Raw genomic sequence first — 20767 nt, forward strand, 5'->3', positions numbered from 1 at the left:
GATTAGCTAATAGCAATTTAAAGGTTTATAGAACCTTTCACAACTCTACTTACTTATTCTGGAATATTAATAGAAGACCTTGAACTAAGATTTCCGTTCTTACCTCCATAAGAAGAAAATTTTTTGGAGAAGAGCGGAGTTTCTTCTCATGCATTTTCTTTTTTTTTTTTTTTTTTTTTAATTTTATTTATTTATGATAGTCATACAGAGAGAAAGAGAGAGAGTCAGAGACACAGGCAGAGGGAGAAGCAGGCTCCATGCGCCGGGAGCCTGATGTGGGATTCGATCCCGGGTCTCCAGGATCGCGCCCTGGGCCAAAGGCAGGCGCCAAACCGCTGCGCCACCCAGGGATCCCTCTTCTCATGCATTTTCGACAGCAACTGTAAAGAGAAAACCCTGGGTGCCTTGGCCAACAGAACTGACAAGGGAGGGGCCTCTGTCTCTAGCTCCGCTAGAAGTGAATCAACAAATGCCCCCTTGGCCTGGTTCCAGTTTCCGAAGAATTGTTTCGGTGTTTCTTCTCCTTGGTTATCTGCTTGTCTGCTTAAACATGGGATCTCACCTCTGGGATACTGGGAGGCAAATGCTGAGGGAATACCCTTTCTCACAAATCCTTGCCTCCCTGCTGTGATTTCAGAACAAATTAACCATTTCCCAAATATCTCCTTTTATTTGATGCATTTCACAAGTAGAGATTCATTCATTTGGCTGCCTCAAGGGGCCAGTCATTAAAAATAATGATATCTGGCATAGGATGCTACAAAGAATTTGGAAGGTGGGAGGCTAAGAATGTTGAAAGGTGAGTTTCACCCCTTCCCAATTTCCCCAAGGGTCAGCCCTAAACGTATTCTATCTAAATTATATAACACTATGCACTGCATAGTTTTCTTTGTGTAGACCTTAAATACATGGAGGATGAGATTTTTTCCTCCTTTTCATAAATGGAAAAGCTTTGTATTAATCATTAAGTACACATTGCTAACTATAGGACTGCATAGGAATCAGGCACCTAAAAACAAAAGAAGTATCTATGCTGGACAGGTTTTAAAATTGAATTTATTCCTAGCAATTCAATGAATGGTGTAAAATTCCCTTTGGGGCAGGCATGGGTTGGGGGAATAATAAGGTAACATACTGTGTAATATTCACTGGTTGTAGTCAAAAAAAAAAAAAAATGCTTGATAATCCTTGACTAAGTGTAAAACAAAAACATTGTTTGGACTTAGTATCATGACAGTTCCTGAAATGGAAAACAGGGTCAATAACCCAAAGACCGTGCACCTTGAAAGTTATGGGTTTTGTTTTGTTTGCTTTGTTTTTGGTATATGAGAACTTTACTCCTTGAAGGGGCACGCTGGCCACTGGTCAGGGCTTATTAACATTTACTATATGCACAATTCTAAAAGCTACTTACTTGGATCATTTTGCAGAGTGTGTATACCTATCAGAATTTTGGGAGTTTTTTTAAGTTAAAATTTATTTATTTATTTATTTATTTTTGAGAAAGAAAGACAGAGCACAAATGGGGTAGGGGCAGAGGGAGAGAATCTTCAAGCAGACTCCCTGCTGACCATGAAGCCTGATGTGGGGCTCAATCCCACCCTCCATGAGATGGTGACCTGAGCCAAAACCAAGAGTCGGTGGGTGGCTCAACCGATTGAGCCACCCAGGCACTCCACGATTCCAGTCCTTATATTTAGTTTAATTATAGCTCTATTTCTTAGTAGCTGTGTGATTTAAGCACGCTGATTAAACTCTGAGCTTAGATTATCTCTTTACCAATGAAAAAGTAAGAATAGCCACTTCACAGGGCTGTGGCCAAAATATGCAAACCCCTTAGAAGAATATCTATTCAATAGCAGAACATCAATGCCTGGTTAATTTCCTTCTTTTTCTCTCAAACTTGCACAGGTCAGAGCTAGGAAACCTGCTCCAAGGCCTCTGACACTTCCGTTTTGATCCATAGAGCAGCAGTGATGGGGCTGTGGGTAGGTCCCATGATGGGGGGTGTATCCCCTGCGGTGATTCCCCAGGAAGAGGGAAGAATGGACATTGCCTGAGAGCTTCCTCCCTTCCCCCTCCAGACAGATGAGACCAGAAAGCAGTGCTTTTCAATCATCCAGGGAACCAGTGGGAGCCATGGGGAAGTTGTAGCTCTGCCCTCTTTCTCCCTGTGACTCTTTATCTTTCCTTTCCTCTCCCAGCGTCCACCTGGGGGATGTGTATGGGAAGGAAAGTGTCAAGTCCAGACAGACCAACTGTATTCCTCATCAGACAGAAGGCATAACATTGGACCCTCTTTAGTCTTGGCCTGCGGAAAATATAGCAGAATTAAGGGAGAAAAGCCAACAAACAAACACCCATAAAAAACAAAAGGCAAGATAAACAGGGATATTTTAAGAACTGAAATTTTAAGGGGGGGGTGAGAATCTATATACACTATTAAAAGAGCAACTATAAGATTATCAATTTGTTACTAAATCCAATGATGATGGGTAATTTTTTTTTAAATTTTGCTATTGTCCTGATAAAATAAATTAGCAACATCCTGATGAAGTGAAAGTATATTTTCTAAAACCATATAGTAATTGAATAGCAATGTGAAATAATTCTCAAAATATCGCTTTAATACGGCTCAGAGTGCCGTGAAAACAGCTGCATATTTTGCAGGAAATGGGTCCGACATCACATCATTCTCTCATTAAATGGATAGTTATTAAGAGTCTAAATAGAGAGAAAAGATTTACAGATTTTAAATAAGCACCCACTTAACTAAATGCTTCTGAGCAAAAAATAAATAAATGATTGATACTTTGATACAGATTTTATTATAAAGAGTATTTTAAGAAAAGCTATTTTTTAAACTTTTTTCCATATCCTACCTTATTTAATATTTACAGTAACCCCCTAAGATAGAAATTCTTATAGGTAGGCTTCCCAAGGAAATGCTATAAAATTGGCTAAACCACACATACAATTAATCTTAGGGCTAGAAGTTGATGGAATTTTTACTTCTTCATACAATACTAATTGATTATAGGAATTGCCTTTAGGACCAGAATACAAATCTACTGTATAAATAGCAGGTGCCCTACCTGATATTTCTGCTTTTCAGTTACCGAATCGAAATACAATTTAATTCAATGTCTAGTTTTTGGCTTTTTGTAATGTTGTTGAGTTTAGAAGATGCCATGTTTTTGGTTTTCCTTCAAGGAACTTACAATCTAACAAAATTCACTAACGGGCAAGTTTATAAGCACCTTTGTGATGCTCAGTGTTTTCCAAATTCTGCTTAACCTGTAAGGGTGTTCAATTAAAAATCCTTTTAATAAAAAAAAAAAAAAAAAAAAAAATCCTTTTAATGTTACACTTAAGAAATATGTCATGATGCACACGTTCTCAAATTCCTGTCTACTTCAGGACTCGTAGGCTGGTGGGTCATTTGTGATTCTGATTTAGGAGGATGCAAGGTTCTCAATGTTCAACAAGCACCCCAAGCGATTCCGATGCCTACGATGAGTGATCCAGTTTCAAAAGCTCTGCCTTTAGCTTTTCTCCTTCTACTACACTAACTCGGCCACTGCATCGTGCTTATAAAATATAAGTTACCAGCACACACTTGGAAGCAATTCTTCTCCTTCCTGGGTACAGATGGATACTACAATTCTACTGCTTACACATCAATATAAAAATTACAATCAGCATTATCAGATGTGGATGACCCTCTGAAGCTAAAGGTCTAAAGTTTCAGGTTTTCAGGACAAACAGAGGCAAAATGGTTGCTTAGAAAGAACCTTCTCTCTACCCATCTCCTTATTTTCAAGTCTCCTTCCTACTCCTCAGTAATGGCTTGGGGGCTGTGGTCAACTATTTGGAAAGACGACCACAAAATATTTCTTTCCTTAGACATGTGAGTCTGCAATGTGGTTTTGTGAACCTTCTCATCAAGAGTTAGAATCTGTTTCCCCTTCCTCTGAATCTGGGCCAGCGTTGGGAGTGGCTTTGATTAATGGAATATGGTGGGCGTGATATGGTGTGAATTCCAAGGAATTCTGTCTAGGGAGACCTTGAAGCTTCTGCCCTTGCTGGCTTGGAACCTTGAGACCACTATGTGGTGACAACACCATGGGTGCAATGACGTGAAGAGCCCCAGCCCTTGCAACCATCCACTGAGCCCAGTCCTGCAACTAAGTGAAGCTAAGTGAGGACAGCAAAAAATTGCCCGGGCAACACAAGTAAAGACTTGTTGACATTTTAAGCCACAGTGGCTTGAGCTGGTTTATCACGTTGCAAGAAAAAACTGATACAGGGGTCAAAAAACAAGACATAGAATACATAGAAGGAATATTACCATTTATTTAAAGGCTATCCATGAGCCAGTGGTAGAAACAATTCCAGCACTCGTTCTTACTCATCTGTATTTATGCTCTTTTTAAGTGCCAAAATATCTTTATTGGTGCCATGTTATGCCTCCTGTTTATTAAAAAATCTAAAATCTAAATCCTTTATGCCTCTAGCCTCACCCAGAGAGTCAATGCTATAATACAATATTAATTTTAGCGAGTTTGTCCTCATTTAGAGAACATTCTGAAGATATCTTTCATCTGTTTAAGATACTTTCAGGTTATCTTATTGTTTTGATTTTTATTTCTTAGGTTGGTGGGAATCTTTTATGTTTATAATTCATTTTCAATTCCTCAAGTCAATTGGGCCAACATCAATTGGAGCAGGAATTGCCTTTAGGACCAGAGTACAGGGAGAAGACGTATGGGTAGAAGACAATATTTAAAGCCGTAGGAACATACAGTTGGATACTTAAAAGAGGAGGAAAGAAGAGAGAGAGATTCCTGGGCCCAGTTCTCAACCTCCCGCTGAATCCTGCTACCCTCCTTCCCTCCAGGACTGAATTCCCGTGGAGTCCTCCTACTGCATTTGCTTTTCCCTTTCAGAGCCTGATCTGTTACGGAGCCGGGCTTACTCCTCTCCAATAAATCTCAACCAAAACTTTGTTCCCCAATCATCCCACCTAGAGAGGCTCAGTGAGGGCGACTTGGGAGTGAAAGATTGGGTCAGACTTCTCAAGTGCAATTGAAACTGAAAAATCAGAGTAGAAAAATGTGAAGATGATATCTGATTTTCTTCCCCTGCTGTTTCAACATGGGATAAATATATACCAAAGTCTGGCGTGCTTATTTTGCTCCAATATTAAAATCACTAGATGAGAGCTTTTTCACTGCTGCCAAGAGATGAGGTCAGTTTTACTGTCAAAGTTTATCACTTCCATTGGCTTCTAAGCTCACCTCTAGTTGCAGCCCTTGGCTTGTTTCCTCACCAGTCAGCTACCCCCAAACTACCACTAACCGCTACTTCCCACTAGGATTGTTAGACGATCCACGACCATCACTCAGCCTCACACGTGGGAGGGGACGTTGTGATTACTACCAGAGCAGGCATGAGCCAGGCCCTGTGAGGACTCTGCAATCTTGGACTTCATGTCATTAGGGCCTATGCAGCATCCTTGCTTCCGATTGGCCAACAGAGTCTCAATATCTTCTACCACTAACAAGGAGGCCAAAAGGGACTTCTCCGCTAATAGCCCATGAAGTCCCAAAACAATACAATAACTATTGCCTTTTAAGCACCACATGCAAGGCAGTGTTCTAAAAGTTTTGTAAATATTCACTCATCAAATGTCCACGCCATCATCTGCATTTTGTCACCCTTTCAGCCCTACGGCCACATGTTTAGTAGCTGCTCTTTATAATATGAAGCTACTTACACCAATTTTTTTCTCTGCCTTGGGGCTTTACCTAAAATCCCAAATGCTTATTACAAAAGCTTAACGATTCTTTATCCCTCTCACAACCTTTTAGAGACTCACAACACACAGTGACATAGTAAAAGTCTTAAGAAGTCTTGTGATTATTTTTAAGACATATTTAATCTTATTTAACCCAGGTACTTCCTAAACTTATTTCCATGGAAACTTTCTCCCATAGCCAGTTAACAGTTCTTCAGAACACATTTTATAAATAGCAGCATAAATATAACCAACAGAATGGTGGAATTCTAATCTCAACCTCTAGCTCCGACTCACTGAGGACTGGTGAAAACCTTGCAGCTCGTAGGGCAAACAGAAGCATTTATGTTCTGGTTCCATCTGTATCCTTTCCTGCTTTTTATTTTTGAACATCCCACACCTTTCTAGGCCTTTGCTGGTCTGCCATAGAAAGTCACTTTTCCATATGAAGACCTTAATCTTAGTCAACATGTATAATTTATTAAAAACTCATTTTAAGGGCCTCAACCAGAAACCTCTCCAAAGTTCACTCTTTTTTACAGCCCAGAAGTGCTTGGACTCTGTTTGTAGAATGCTGCATCTTTTTTTTTTTTCTTTTTTTTTTTTTTTTCTTAATTAGAGTGATCTGTTTGTTATCTCTGTCTGGGTCGTGGGTGATCTGTTTTCTTTTTGGTGATACAGGGAGGGTGCAGTCCTTAAATCTGCTTTTGGCAGGAAGCATAATTTCCTGATACAAATCTAAACTGGAAAATGAGCTTCTCCTGAGGCAGAGACATGGATACCAGAACACTTCCTTTGAACGCTTGCCTGCAGCATCTAAGGGGGGTAGGGTAAGCAGTGAGGTATCTACTGTCAATATTCCCAGTGAATTTCGTCTCTATTTGAGGACAGACTATCCAGAAAACCTGCCATATGTATGAAGTTCTCCATCATCCAACAGCAATCCCTTACAGAGACAGGCCAAGCCAATTTCTAAAGACATTGGTGTATGCTTCAGACTGCTAGGAAAAGAACCAAGAGAGCCACTACAAAGTCATTTGACAGCTATAGCTCCTGGCATTTTAATCTTACTCTGTGATTTTGGTAACAGTCCATTTAATGTCATTTTGATCCACTTAGCACCAGGAATGGTCCTGCCTATATTGTTGAAGATCTGAGCTAGCAGACATTTCCTAAAGCAATATGAAACCATAAAGGAAAGAATTTTTTTTTTTTTTTTATCATTCTGCAGTAATCTACCCGGGGTGCTCTTCTAAAGAGCATTCTAAGGCAACACTGTCCAAAAGAAGTTTCTACAGCAATGAAAGTGCATTCTTCAATACATGGTAACTAATAGTCACATGTGGCTATTGTGTATTTGAAATGTGTCAGGTATAGTAGAAGGAATGAATTTTAAATTTCATTTAACTTTAATTAAATTTATATAGCCACATGTGACTAGTCGCTGCTGTATTAGTGCAGATCTAAGGAGTTTACACAGTACAGTTAGCCAATTCAAGTATCAAATTGAAAGGGCTCATTGCTTTTGTCTTCCCAATTTAATAAAAATTAAGAGAAAAACATACCAATGATAATCTACAGTGTGCATTCCATATATCTGTTTATACATCTACTTACATGTAGGTTGTCCGTGTCAGACGCAGTAGGTCATCAAACACGTATCCAGTATCTAGTAGGCACTATGGTACCAGGAGCAGGGGAAAATCACAGAGATCAAGATAAACAAGGTTGTACAAACAATTTATAGTACCTGGGATGAATTGATCAAGGAATAAGAAACATAGCAAACAAACAAAATAACACATTAAAGGAAAATGGTAAATATTAACAAACCTAAATGTTTAAATGATTTGGAATTTCTTTCACTGACCACAATACAAGCAACGAAAACATAAAGCTAGTAAGAACATCTAAATCTTGGACTTATTTTGTGAAGATCTCTTTTCCTGTTCTTATGCCCTACCAAATAGGGTTCACCATCCAGATCTCGATTGAATGGTTCTGTGCGCTAGTGGGCCCAGAGGTCAGTGCATTCAGCAAAAGCAACCTCCCAAAGAATCTCCTAAACTTAACTTTAGCCTAGATTGGCTCAGGTTTAACTCTTAGTCATTTGTTTTCTTGTAACTTTAGCATGCTACAAAACAAAATTGAAATGTCAATAAAAAAATATATTGCCAAATACATCATAACATTAAAAAGGCCACAGGGGAGAATTTGACAAATAGTGATAAAGTTAAATTTAAAGTGACATAAGTACATACAATTGGCTGAAGTAAGTATAATTTACTTGTCAATATAACAGTCCTTAAAAAGATCACAAAACCAAGAGGTTATAAACCATTACATGGAGGTTGAGTTATAATATTCTTTCTAAACATTAGCAGAGTAAATTGAGCTGGATGAAGCAAAGAAATGTACAGATAGGGGGGTGGGGAAGATGAAAGACAAGTAAAATGTAATACAGGAGTAATAAAGTAGTTGAAAATATTAGAGCGAAATAGCCAGAATCCAGTGGGAAATGGATTCTTTAATGTGATATATCTATAATCTGATTTTGGTTTTAAATGCAAAGTAAAAATATGAAAAAAATAAAGCTTTGATATCATAATGTGTTCTCTTTGCAGATATGTGAATTGATTCTTACATGATATGTGAGATATAGGTGAGTCAAAAAAAAAAAAAAAACCCATGTGGCTTCTAGTTTTATCTCCCCAGCCAGTTATTAACTAATCTTTTTCAAAGTCTAGCATTAAATGGATTCCAAAAAAATCCTGTTTCATTCATTTTGCTCTGAATGACATTTCATAACTTTAAAGTTCTCTAATGTGAAGCATTTTTCTTCCACTTTACTCTGAATGTTACTTGATTTTACTTTATCTTATTAAATACCTTTAGCACATCCCTTAACATGTCTATGTTAAAATGTTTAGGAGAATCACTTAATTTCATTAAGCTGTTCTCTCTCTTTTTTCTTGGAAAAGTTCTATTACATTATATTTAGTTTTTCCCTAAACTCAAACTTTATCTGCAAATTCTCTTTCCTGCCCTTTATTTTCAGATGCATAAGACACAGGATACCATGTTATTATTTCTCATTTGGAGTTTGTCCTATACGTGCAAAATGGTGGAGGAACTTCACATCTCAACTATTTACCCAAGAAATACCTCAGATTTTATTTTATCTGTCCACCCATCTTCAGCTAGTGCTTTAATTGATTCCTACCGGTTTCGGGTTACCTGAAATCCTCTGACTAGCAGCAATCTGGACTGCTTGGTCAGTGCGCTGAATAAATTTAGGTGGTATTACCCACCACATATTCATCTAATGAGAAGATGACACCTTTTCATTCTCACCTAAAAAAAGAATAGCAGTTTAAGTTACTAAGAAGTGAATCTGGATGTAACACCTGAAGTGACTTCCAGAGGTAACTCTGGCCTTGAGACTCTGTAACCTTTTTTTTTTTTTTCAGATTTATTAGCTTATTTGAGAGAGAGAGATAGAGACAGAGATTGAGAATGAGAAAGCAAGGGGAAGGCAGAGACAGAGAGAGAGGGAGAACCTCCAGCAGACCCCCCACCTGGGCATGGAGACTACCTGGGACTCAATATTATGACCCTGAGATCCTGGCCTGAGCTGAAAACAAGAGCTGGACACTTAATGGACTGAGCCACCCAGGCGCTTTGAGACTCTGCAACTTTTGAGTAACTTGCTCAGCAACAGAGGTCGTGGCAGGGCTGCTAATGGCCCATATAATTTTGTTGCATATACAAATTATAGTTGTTTATAGAGTGCTATAAAAATATAATTTTATTATTTATGTTTAAAAACCTATAAATATATTGTTGGTACAAATAATTTGTGTTATGACTTTATTTGGTTTCTGTGGTTACCATTTATATCTTGCAATCCCTAAAACATAAACTGTGATATAACTCAGCTATATGGATGAACTATCATTACCCAACTACTTGAAAATATATAAAATTACGATGGCTTTTATTTGGGGTTTTTCTCAAGACAGATTCAAATGCAATTTTCTACTTATGCCTATCTTTGTGGACATTTTAGCATTACTGCTTTACAAGAATCTCCTTCCTCTTAAATAGTTATAAATTATTAGCCTATTAATTGGACATGACAACATAAAGGACTCCCATCAGTTAAAAATATAAATCTTATTGAAACAGGGATGCAAGAGTGATTCATTTGAATACTACCAACTATTGCCCCTTACACGCACAGCAGAAAGCTGTGTTCTCTCTAATTTGTATGCAATTGATAATTAAAATGTAATATTAAAATTTGACCAGAACTTATATTTCTGTAAATTATTTAAGTCCCATACATCAGAAGGAAAAAAATCTATTTTTCTAGGTATGAACAGAAAAAAGCAAATGTGTACTTCATACAAATGTAAATTAAAATCTAGCAATCCTTTCACCAAAGGAAATGTCCGCAGGATATTTCAAATCATGAAGTGTGTGGGTACACTCATTAACCCATGGGAATTAACCATCTGGCACATGATATCCTTACTGGTTCGAAAAAAAAAAAAAAAAAGGTCTCTCTCAACAAAACACTCTCTATTCAATATGCAGAACAGTCATTAATAGAATACTCAGTGTTGGGTTGAAACACAAGGAAATAAGATCTGGGGCATAGAAGCAAGTCATCCTTAAAAAGTTATTAGAATCCCAGTGACATTGATAAAAGACCACACAACAACCTTTTGCCTAACCAAAGATTTGACAACAAATAGGACAGCTGCATAGGAAAAAAGAGGTTCTCCTCAAAGACATCTACAAGAGTTTATATTCCATGTCCATCTATCTATATACCTACCTACTTATATACCTATACACCTAGAATAGAGGTCCATAGATCAACAGCTCCTTCTATCCAAAGACTTAGCTTTAGAAAATGATACCCCACTGAATTAATCTAAAATCCATTCATGCTTATATGTAGTCCAACTTCATTAAATTCTGGGGTACACTCCTACTGCCAGAACAACTGCCTGACTCTTCTTCACCCCGAATAAATGGCTAGTCAGATATTTAGGGCCGAGATGTTGGCAAAATCAAAATAATTTACTCTGAAATCTGTATGCTAAGACAAAGTACACTATAACTTCAAGCAATATAAATTTATAGAACTATTTTTATACACTATTCAGAATCACAAAAATTGAGCATTGAACAAAAAGGAGGCTTTGGGTGAAGGACAGTACAGGGGAAAGCATCGTGAGAACACGTACAAACGGGTGGAAAGAAAAATGACTCACCTTGCTGGAGTGGAAGAGCTTGTGAAGCCAAGAAAGAGTCATTGGAGTTCACAGAGATCCTGGCTACGGGAATATTGGATTTGAAGCAATAGGAAGCCACTTTAAGTTCATGAGCTGAGCAGCCCTATGATGGAAGAGCTCCTGGCAGCAGCATACAAAATAGAATCCAACAGAAAGAGATTAAATACAAAAGGTGTGAGGACAAGGCATGCCGTACTTGCTCATATATAAATGGACAAGATCCCAAGGTTCCCATTCATTCAGATTAGTCCCTAAAAGGAATCACATACCAGTGATCAGAGGAGAACATAAGGAACCTTCCAGGGGAGTAAATAGACCCCTTCTCAACCTTGAATATCCTCAAAATACTTACTTAGCAATATATGAAAAGCCTGTATTTTCCCCACTTGGGATATTTAAATGAGCCTAGCATTCCGGTTAAGTCCTGAACTGTCAAAATTCATCTGGTCCCATATCTCATCTTAGTTACAGTAAGTTTTTTTGTTTGTTTGTTTGTTTGTTTAATTACAGTAAGTTCTTGATCCCCCAAAACCCTCCCTCCATTTTGTGGGATTTCCCACACCCCAGCCTCATTTTGAATTTTTATTTGTCTCTCACTCCCTTACCGGCTCTCCAGATCTCCAGATTCGTGCTCTAATTTTGATCTTACATCCCCAACTCTTACCTTAGAGGCCCTCCCCTAGTTGGAATCTAGCCTCAACCTCTGAAGACCTTGCACCCCTGAAATTTGAGTCCTTGTCTATTCTGTGCCCAATTATAACTAATAGCCAGTTGGCTTCACACAAATAATTAAAATCAGAATATTACAGCAAAAGGGGAATCTAGACTGTCTGTGCTACCAAATCACTCTTTAAAAATAAATATTTTATTAATCATACTAGCCTCTTATGTCCTCAAGCTAGAAAAGTCTTATGCTGTTTCTGGAGCCAAATTTATTAAACCACAGAGCCTTGGATAAAGCCCTTCACTTTTGGAATTTGGAACAGTGTCTACAAAAATCCCTTTGCAAGCTAAGGCCTAGAGAACTTAGTAACCACACAGAAGATTGAGATTATCCCCACACGTACTGTCTCGACACCCATTTGATGTCAATTTGAAAGATAATTTCTCAAAAAAAAAAAATCATGTGGCTCACAGTCCAAATTCCTAAGAAAAGACTCTTTACGCAAGACTACACCCCTCATGTTTCATGCTTCTCCTTGGAGAATCTCCCCCCAAACACTTATAAAGTGAGACCATTTTTAGATACCTAAATCTGTCGAGCCTTAACCCCAGTGGTATGGCTATTGGCATTTCACAAATTTTGAAAAGAGTTATATATAGTTAACAGTTTTGCTGGTGGCAGTGGATGTTTCTTGTCTTTAGCTTATTCTTTTCCCCTTCCACTCATATTTCTATGCCAGTGTTTTAACTCTAGCTTCAAAACAAAACACCAAAACTTTTGAAAACAGAGCTGGGAACACTGGATCACTTGCGGCACAAAACTGGCTAGCAGTAGCCCCTCCCCTGTCAAACCATTCTAGTTTGGGTAAGAACTTGAAAATCTCAGATTCTGAGAATTCTACTAATTGTCAGCTGTTTCAGAGTGGGTATAAAAAGAGGGGCTCTGAATAGAGGCAGGAAATAGAGGCAGGAATTTTAAAGACTACAAAACTACCCTCGTGTATGAACTCATTCACTCAACCACCACTTGCCAGCACTGTCTCTTCATATTCCATTCCCGAATAGAGGCTATAAAGACAAATAAGATTTTATGAGTGCAAGATGTGAGTCTTCTTGGCTTAAAGAGAGTTACATTGCAGCCATACGTACATCTTATCCATGTAACTGTTTTCCAAAATCTTTTCCTCCTACTACAGATTCGGTTCCTACCCTAAAGCTTTACCTACATTAACTCCAGTGCTTTGGCCTATAGGAGGTACCCAATAAGGATCTGAAAAGAATGAAAAGCAAAAGAATCAGATGTGTCCACTATGTGCCAGTCACTCTAGGTAAACTAGAAAAACATGGTCCTGACCACATTTTACAGTTTGGAGAGATGATAATCAAACATGCAGCCATTTATTTCTATCTCTCTGTGAAGGGAAAAGTTCACTGAACTCAAAACTTGGGTTTGTTGAAACTGAAAGTTAAGAAGATAATACAGTAAGCTAAGCCAAGTGAAGAGAAAGACACTCCACGGTTTAGGGTAGGAGAAAAAGATACTATTTAGGTGTGGAAAGCAAAAGGAGGAGACAGTGAATGAATGAATGAATGAATGAGCATTTTCTAAACTGAATGCTTGCCCAATGCTATCCATTAAGCGCTGGAAAAACAGTCATATCTCCTCTATAAAACTATTTTCATCATATCCAGTCCTCACTGAAACCCCCACACCTCAAAATCCTTCCCTCTCTGGACGTCTGGGTGGCTCAGCAGTTGAGCGTCTGCCTGTGGCCTAGGGTGTGATCCTGGGGTTCTGGGATCGAGTCCCACAACAGGCTCTGTGCATGGAGCCTGCTTCTCTCTTTGCCTCTCTCTCTGTGTCTCTCATAAATAAATAAAATCTTTAAAAAAAAAATCCCTCCATCTCTTATTTGAGTTCTCTCTCATATTATATTATTTACATCTAGATCCATTTCATTTCTGCAAATAGATCAATTAACTTCTTGAATTGAGTTATTATAGCTCAGTAATTAAGACTGGAAAAAATAAATAGAAAATATCTATATATCTTTTGATCTCTCCAGGTTTTCCAGAATTCTAAGAAAAATGTGAATCTAAACAATGTTGAGTTGTGCTATCAGTAACACACTAGAGTGGAAACTATTTACTAGATGCCAGAGGGGTGCTGGACCCTATGCAACTGCTCTTGATGCACAACGAAGTGAGATGAGATCCATGCAAGCAGGCAGCACTTAAATAAATAACCAAGGAGCATAGTGAGTGCAGTGGTAGACGTGGGAACTCGGCCCTAGAGAAGCCCAGAAGACAAAGGGATCCTAGGGAGGAAGCCCAGGCAACAGATGTCAAGGTTTCACATGGGAAGTGGCAGCTGATCTGATTTTTAAAAAACAATATGAATCTTGCCGGTGACGTTTCAAGGGCTGGGTGGAGATGGAAAGAGGAGTGGACATTCTTGGTGGCATGAATAGCACGTGCGGAGTGAAGGAGTACCAAGGGTTCGTTGCAATAGGAGCAGGGTAGTGGGAAACTGCCAAGGTTGACTTGGCTTGTTTAAGCTCCTCCTGAAGGCCCTCATGCCTTTTAGGCTGATTTTCCTTTGGCAAAGTGTGCTCATGGTGAACTGGGAGAAGGTAAGTGACAATCATATCAGTGTTTTAGAAACCATAGTGTTGGACCCAGAATGGAGCGAGGAGAGATGCTGATAGGAGGAAAGAACTGAGATACTTTAATAGTTGAAGCAACGGATGATGTTCTTAGATGAGAGGTCCAGAAACTTCTCTGTAAAGAGCCAGATAGCAAATATTTTAGGCTTTGTTGGCCTCATGGCCTCTGTCTCATGGCCTCTACTCAGCTCTGCTGTTGTGGCATGAAAATAGCCATAAACAATACTTAAATGGACATGGCAACGTTCTGATAAAACTTTATTGACAAAAACAGGCATTACAGTCAAATTTGGCCTGGTTATAGTTTATTGACCTCTGGTCTAGATTAAAGTTACAGCAAGGATGGAGAGGAGAGGCTGATTGTGAGATTCGTCGTTGAGGTGAAACCCATCTGGTTAGCGAGGGTGAGAGGACAGAGCCTCGAATGAGCGTGGTATGTTTGAAATACGAGAAAATGGTAATGCTAGCTTCATAAAACAGAAGTTGAAGGGTCATTTAGGGGAAAGGTGATTATTTCATTTAAGGGAACCTCGTGTTGACTTTGAAGAGCCACGGAAATATATGTCCACTAGAAATATTCCTCTCGTGTTGCTATATTGGATATCTTTGTAAGATCGAGGTATTCCCACCAAGTCTTCCTAACTGCCAGTTTGTACTTTTTTATATTTATTGATGAATTGATTATTTTATTGACAAACATATTGGTTTTGCTTTGTCAGTACTCAGGTAAAAGCGAGCTTATTCTAAGGATCTCATGGGGCTAAGAGAGACAAGAATCTTAACCTCAGAAAGCTTTTTCCCTCCTGACTATGCTAGAGCATCCTGCCAAAAGCCTCATAGCATACACTTCTTCCTAGCACCATCCTAAATCCACCAGTTAGTAATGTGCCTCACCAAGCTCACTAGACTAAAGTCTCCACGAGAGAGGAATCATGTCGGATGACCATTCCACACAGGAGCTCAGGACACCCACACAGAAAGACCTTAAAAAGAAACAGAAACTATTTTTAATGCTTTATTCTGTTTTGCTTTGTTTTATGAAAACCTAGACATCTTTTTAGAGATCGTTGGGAATCCACCATAGCTAGTAACTTATTTTGTCATCCCATCAACAGCTGAAATTCAGTAATCTCAAACGTCAGTTGTTAACTCAGCTATTCTTTTGTTTCTCCTTCTCCACGTATCTTACGTTTCCATTACAACCGCCTCGCTTTCCCTTTGAATTTCTTACATCCAAATTCCCCTTTTGTCCTTGTTGGGTAAAACTTGCATGCTGGGATTCTTTAAAGACCACTGGCCATTGAATGTCCTCAGGTGAGTTACCATTCCTGGTTCAAATGACATGCAGTCAGGATGATTGGGTCACTTGGCATAGAAGATCACAACCATATGTAAGGAATCGCTTAGCATAGCTTCCCCCATGAGTAGATGGGGCAATTTGTCTGAGGAGAGGCCTGTAGGTATGACAAGCATCTAGAGACGCTTCTTTAGTAAAGCAAGTATTTTTAGAATACTCGGCCAGGGCATCATGCTGAGAAAAAGATGCAATTAAATAGAAATTTCATGTAAAAAAAGCTTTTGCCTCAGTCATCTAGATGGTCTGGGAAACATATATTTTGACATTCATTCCGCAGAAAGTTGCCTGAGGGTTCTATTTTACTTTTAAGAACAACAATATTTTGCAAGGCGTTTTTAATAGACTTTATTTTTCAGAGAAGTTTTAGTTGCATAGCAGTTTAGAGTATAAGTTACAAAGATTTCCCAAACGTCCCTGCCCACACACCTGCATAGCCTATTCCATCATCAATAATCCCCAGCAGAGTGGCACATGTGTTACAATTGATGGCCTTACATTGACACATCATAATCACACAAACTCCGTAGTTTACATCAGAGTTCACTCTTGGTGTGGTACAGTCTGTACATTTGTACAAATTTGTAACAACATAAATTCAGTTATAGAATCGCACTGAATAGTTTCACTTCCCTAAAAAGCCTCTGTGCTCTACCTATTAACCCCTCCCTCACCCTATCACCTGGCAACCTCTGATCTTTTTACTATATGCATAATTTTGCCTTTTCCAGAATGTCATATGATTGGAACCATCCTACAAGATGTATTTTTATTTATCCTTCCACACCTTCATGTGTGTGTGTGTGTGTGTGTGTGAGATAATAATAATAAAAAAAAGTTAATGGTATGATGTAATGTCAGCTTCCCCACTTCAGCCCTAAGAACACTGAGAAATTAGAGAAATTTAGATTGTCCTGCTCATTTGGAACACCAACAAAGAGCTATTATTAAATAATGAGGGCTTGGGATTTCTGAGCCCATGGTACATATCTGATACTCACTGCTCTACTAAAAAATGAAAAGTGTCCTTTAGTAGAAAAATAATGAAAAGAGTGGCCAGTGCCCTGTGATTCTAACAACTGAGATCCAGGTTTTAAAAAAATATATCATCTTATACAAAAAACGACCCATTCTCAAACAATTGCCTGATCACCGTGCCCCAGATTCCAAATAATGATGGGAACTGTCAGGATCCTTTCCAAGAGTTGATATCCACTTTAATCAGGGGTTTGAACCTAAATGTGGTACAGTTTTCTGTATCTTTATCCCTTTTAGCAATTAAGATAATCGGGATATAAGGGCTGGCAAGGATGAATCCACCTGAGTCCCTCAAGTGATTGAGCTCGTCAAGCAAATGTACAGAGAGGGCTAAGCCAAAGGTTTTATAGAAATCTCCTGTAGCTCCGCCAGGGCCAAGAACTTTCTCTAGGGGAAGATTTTTAATTACTTCATCTCTTTCTGAAAGTAGAGGGGAATCAAGCAATTCCCCAGTCTTCTGCAAATCACCTAGACAACTTGGAGGGAATGAGAACTGACTATTTATCTGTTCATGATACCAAGTTCTAATTTCTGTATCAGTCTTCATCCTATTTCTGAAATAACTTACTAAGGTGTCCTGGGTCTGTATTTGTCTTTTTCTCCTTTGGGCACCTAACTCCCATTATAGTTATGAGATTATTGCCAGAGCTCAGCAGCCAGCAATAGCAATCACTGGCTCTCACCCTCCCGCTGGTGCAGGTACCGCCTCACTGAGTGATGGATATCTTCACTTTATGGGTTATGAGTGAGTTCCGAGCCGCTGGGGCAAAAGAAAAGTTTGCTTATAACTTTTGGCAGAGGTTATCCTCCAAGGCTGGCTTCTGCCTTTCTTTCCTAGATAGCTTGTTTTCTCAATCAACTTTGTTCGTGTCTATTTTTATTGAAAAGGAGAACTCGAGTCACAAAAATTAAACAAGGGAGCAGCCAACAGTATTCAGGACATACCTATAAAGGAAGCAGTCATCATAAATTCTTTGGGGAAATAGATGGATGGGAGTAAATCCAACAAATGAAACAGAAATTAATAGATTTCACACCAGCAGGAACATTTTAACTTTGGTTTATTTGTGTCATCCGATGTGTCTTAGGACAATTTCGGAAACGAAACCAGGAAGTCCATTTCACCAAATCTACTTTCATGCATTTAAAAACCCTAAAAGCTTCACTTAACAAACATTTTATTTTGCTGAGGAGACATTCACCATGACAAATTAAGTTTCCCAGGTAACTGCGTTTTAAGAGAAGACTTTTTAAAAATCTATAACTAGATCGTAACTAGTAATCAAAACACTTTATATTCATTTTTATAGGTTTTTTCCTCTGAATAATCTAATAATAAGTTTTGTGGCCCCTTAATGTAAGAGAATTCATTTTCTAAAACACAGTATGGTCTACTTCACGATGTAGGTCACCTTTCAAGCACTTCATAGCACATCAAACAGTTTTATTTATTGTCAAACATTGTTATTTCCATTTAAAAGGAAAATCTTCACCTTTTCAGATTCACTTCTAAGTTCTTAAAGTCATGTTGCATATTATGTTTTAAGTTTTGCATAATTATGTAGACTGTTAAGCTTAAACTTCCCCCCAGCTATTTATTTGTCAGGTATTTTTATGATCATTATTAATAAAACTGAGTTTTGTGATATTTTTAAGTAAATTTTAATGAGCCTCTTCAGATACTTGGCATTGGGCCTCCAAAATTTGTACTGTGTTTTCCAAGTTGTTTAGACAGCAACTTGATCAATATGGTAATTTTCTGGAAACTCTCTTCTTATTATAGTTGATTATTTTTAATTAACTCAAATTTAGTTGCTAATCTGTTATAATCCTTAGTGATGCATGGCACAAGCATGTCTTTCCCTAGTAAGCACGCATTGATAGCAGAATTTCTGGGCTCTGGTCTCCTCTTTAGACCTATGAAAGCACTAATTATTTGTCCCCCTGGGTGCAGAAGGGGAAATTAAAAGCCTTGTAGTGCACTCCTTTGTAAACTTGGAATTTTGCCCTCCAGTAGAGACCTTGAAAATGAAGAGCTTGTAGAGTCCTTGCTGGCAATGCCAGTGTATAGCTCTGGTGACCGATGATCCTAGATTTTTCCAGACATACCCTGTTTCAAATATTCTGTTCTGTTGTCTGACCATATGTCTTCAATTTAGGTTCAGAAAATGTGATCATTGCTGTCTGACTTACCATCAGAACATGCTCCCAGAGCGCAATTCCCCACACTTCCTGCCTCTCCAGGCCTTATTGAAGACAGACACATAGAACACCTGGTAAGTCACAGAAAGCACTGAGTTCTGAGACACAGGAAAATCCAAGTGTACCATTGAGTAAGACTGTGCTTGGCCATGATAGAACTGCTTGAAAACCTTTAAATGGAGGGGTTGCAGAGGAATCAGAACTGATATTCGTGGAGTAGTTACTGTGCATAGATAGAGCACCATTGCCCCACCTGAGCCTCACATCTCTCTAGGATAGATATTACGACCCCCGTGTACAAAGGACTCTATTACGTGGCTCTAACAATAAAGTCTGGGACTTGAACTCTGCTCTTCCCCTCACTGCTCCTCCACTACCTCACCATCCTTTCCAGTTATATCCCCTTAAGTATTGCTGTCGGTGATCAAGACCATGCGGTGGCCCCCTGTGAGACAGGAAGGCACTAGCCCAGCGTCCGCCCCAAAGCTCACTGAACAGCAACAACAACGATGACAACTCAACCCAACAATTCAAGTCCATATTCTCTGACAATAAGGCAGATTCTTGTTTTGAGCTTCTTTTAAATGGGGTTGTAGAGGTTTCGTGCAGTTCTTCACACAGAGAAGCTGCTTACATTTTCTCCACAGACACTGCTCTGTTCCCTCAGAGTTTCAAACTCAAAAGTTTCTGCTAAAATATTCCTTTATCCCTGACCATCTCCCTCCACCCCTACACTTTTCATATTATCACTCTCTTTGCCCCTTCGCTTCTTCCAAGTGTCCTGTCACTCCTTACCATCTCTAAAGGGTTTTGTTCATCCACCGACCAACCCTAGGGGCCCACTGTCAGATACTTAGGGTATCTGATGGCTTCTCTGACCACCATCCTCACGTTGCTTATTCTGGAAGGAAGCCCACAGAGACTCCCAGGAAGAGTGTTCTTTCCTCACCCTCACAGATTTTTCTCCTGAGACAATCTTACTGAGAATCTCACCTCAATAACGATGGGCTTTGTAGGAGGGAACAAAGAGACGTTTTTCATTTGAGAAGTGTTTGTTTTATGCCATGTTCCTGATGGGCAGTGTGATCTAGTAAAGTGCCATAAGATTTAGATTAAGATTGATCCAATTTAGCCACCTATCAGCTCTGTGATCTTGGGCAAGTTTATTTTCTATCCAGCCTCCACTTCGGTACTCCTAGGACTATTGTGAGAGTCAAAGGAAATAATGGATGTCAGGAACCTTGTATGCAGGCACTCTGTATTTTTGTAGTGCCATAAGTAGATTTTTGCAGAGCAGGGAACTGACTTTTTCAGAAATTAAATGACCCACATCACAAAGCTAGCACATGACAGGGCCCAAAGGAGACCTCAGCCTATAACAGGCGTCGAGGAACCCCGTGCTTAGGCTACATTCAGTCAGCACAGGTCTTCGACAGTGAACCTCTCATATAGGGATTTAATTTTTGCCGAAGGTCTCCTCGCCTACAACCTCACTGAGAAGTTTCCATCTGGGATTAGATCAGCAGTTCATGTGTTACATCATCGATATTACTTCTTTTCTCCCTCCTACCCCATGAAAACCAAGGTGCACACGCTTACATACAATAGAACACCTGAATTAAGCATTATTTTTCTTGTCACGGTTCTGCTTTCTCTGATAGCTTGAAAGTTATGATTGTCTGGACAATTTTAAAAATAATTAAAACAAGCTTTCACTGCAACTGAAAAGAAATCAATC

General features: G+C 38.9%; 1 long non-coding RNA gene across 4 annotated transcripts in view; it reads right to left on the reverse strand.

Annotated features, from left to right (window-relative positions):
- Positions 1 to 271: 271 nt before the first annotated feature.
- LOC121499055 overlaps positions 272 to 20767 on the reverse strand; it is a 38377-nt gene continuing 17881 nt past the window's right edge. For 2 of the 4 annotated variants that reach the window (XR_005989994.1, XR_005989993.1), the window contains 4 exons: positions 15330 to 15418; positions 11086 to 11226; positions 7418 to 7479; positions 272 to 2311 (listed from right to left, as the gene is read on the reverse strand). This is a non-coding gene — a long non-coding RNA (uncharacterized LOC121499055). The remainder of the gene's footprint in view (positions 2312 to 7417; positions 7480 to 11085; positions 11227 to 15329; positions 15419 to 20767) is intronic. The other 2 variants (XR_005989995.1, XR_005989992.1) reach the window with 1 other exon arrangement.

This window comes from Vulpes lagopus, chromosome 9 (genome assembly GCF_018345385.1).
Source record: "Vulpes lagopus strain Blue_001 chromosome 9, ASM1834538v1, whole genome shotgun sequence".
Taxonomy (NCBI): domain Eukaryota; kingdom Metazoa; phylum Chordata; class Mammalia; order Carnivora; family Canidae; genus Vulpes; species Vulpes lagopus.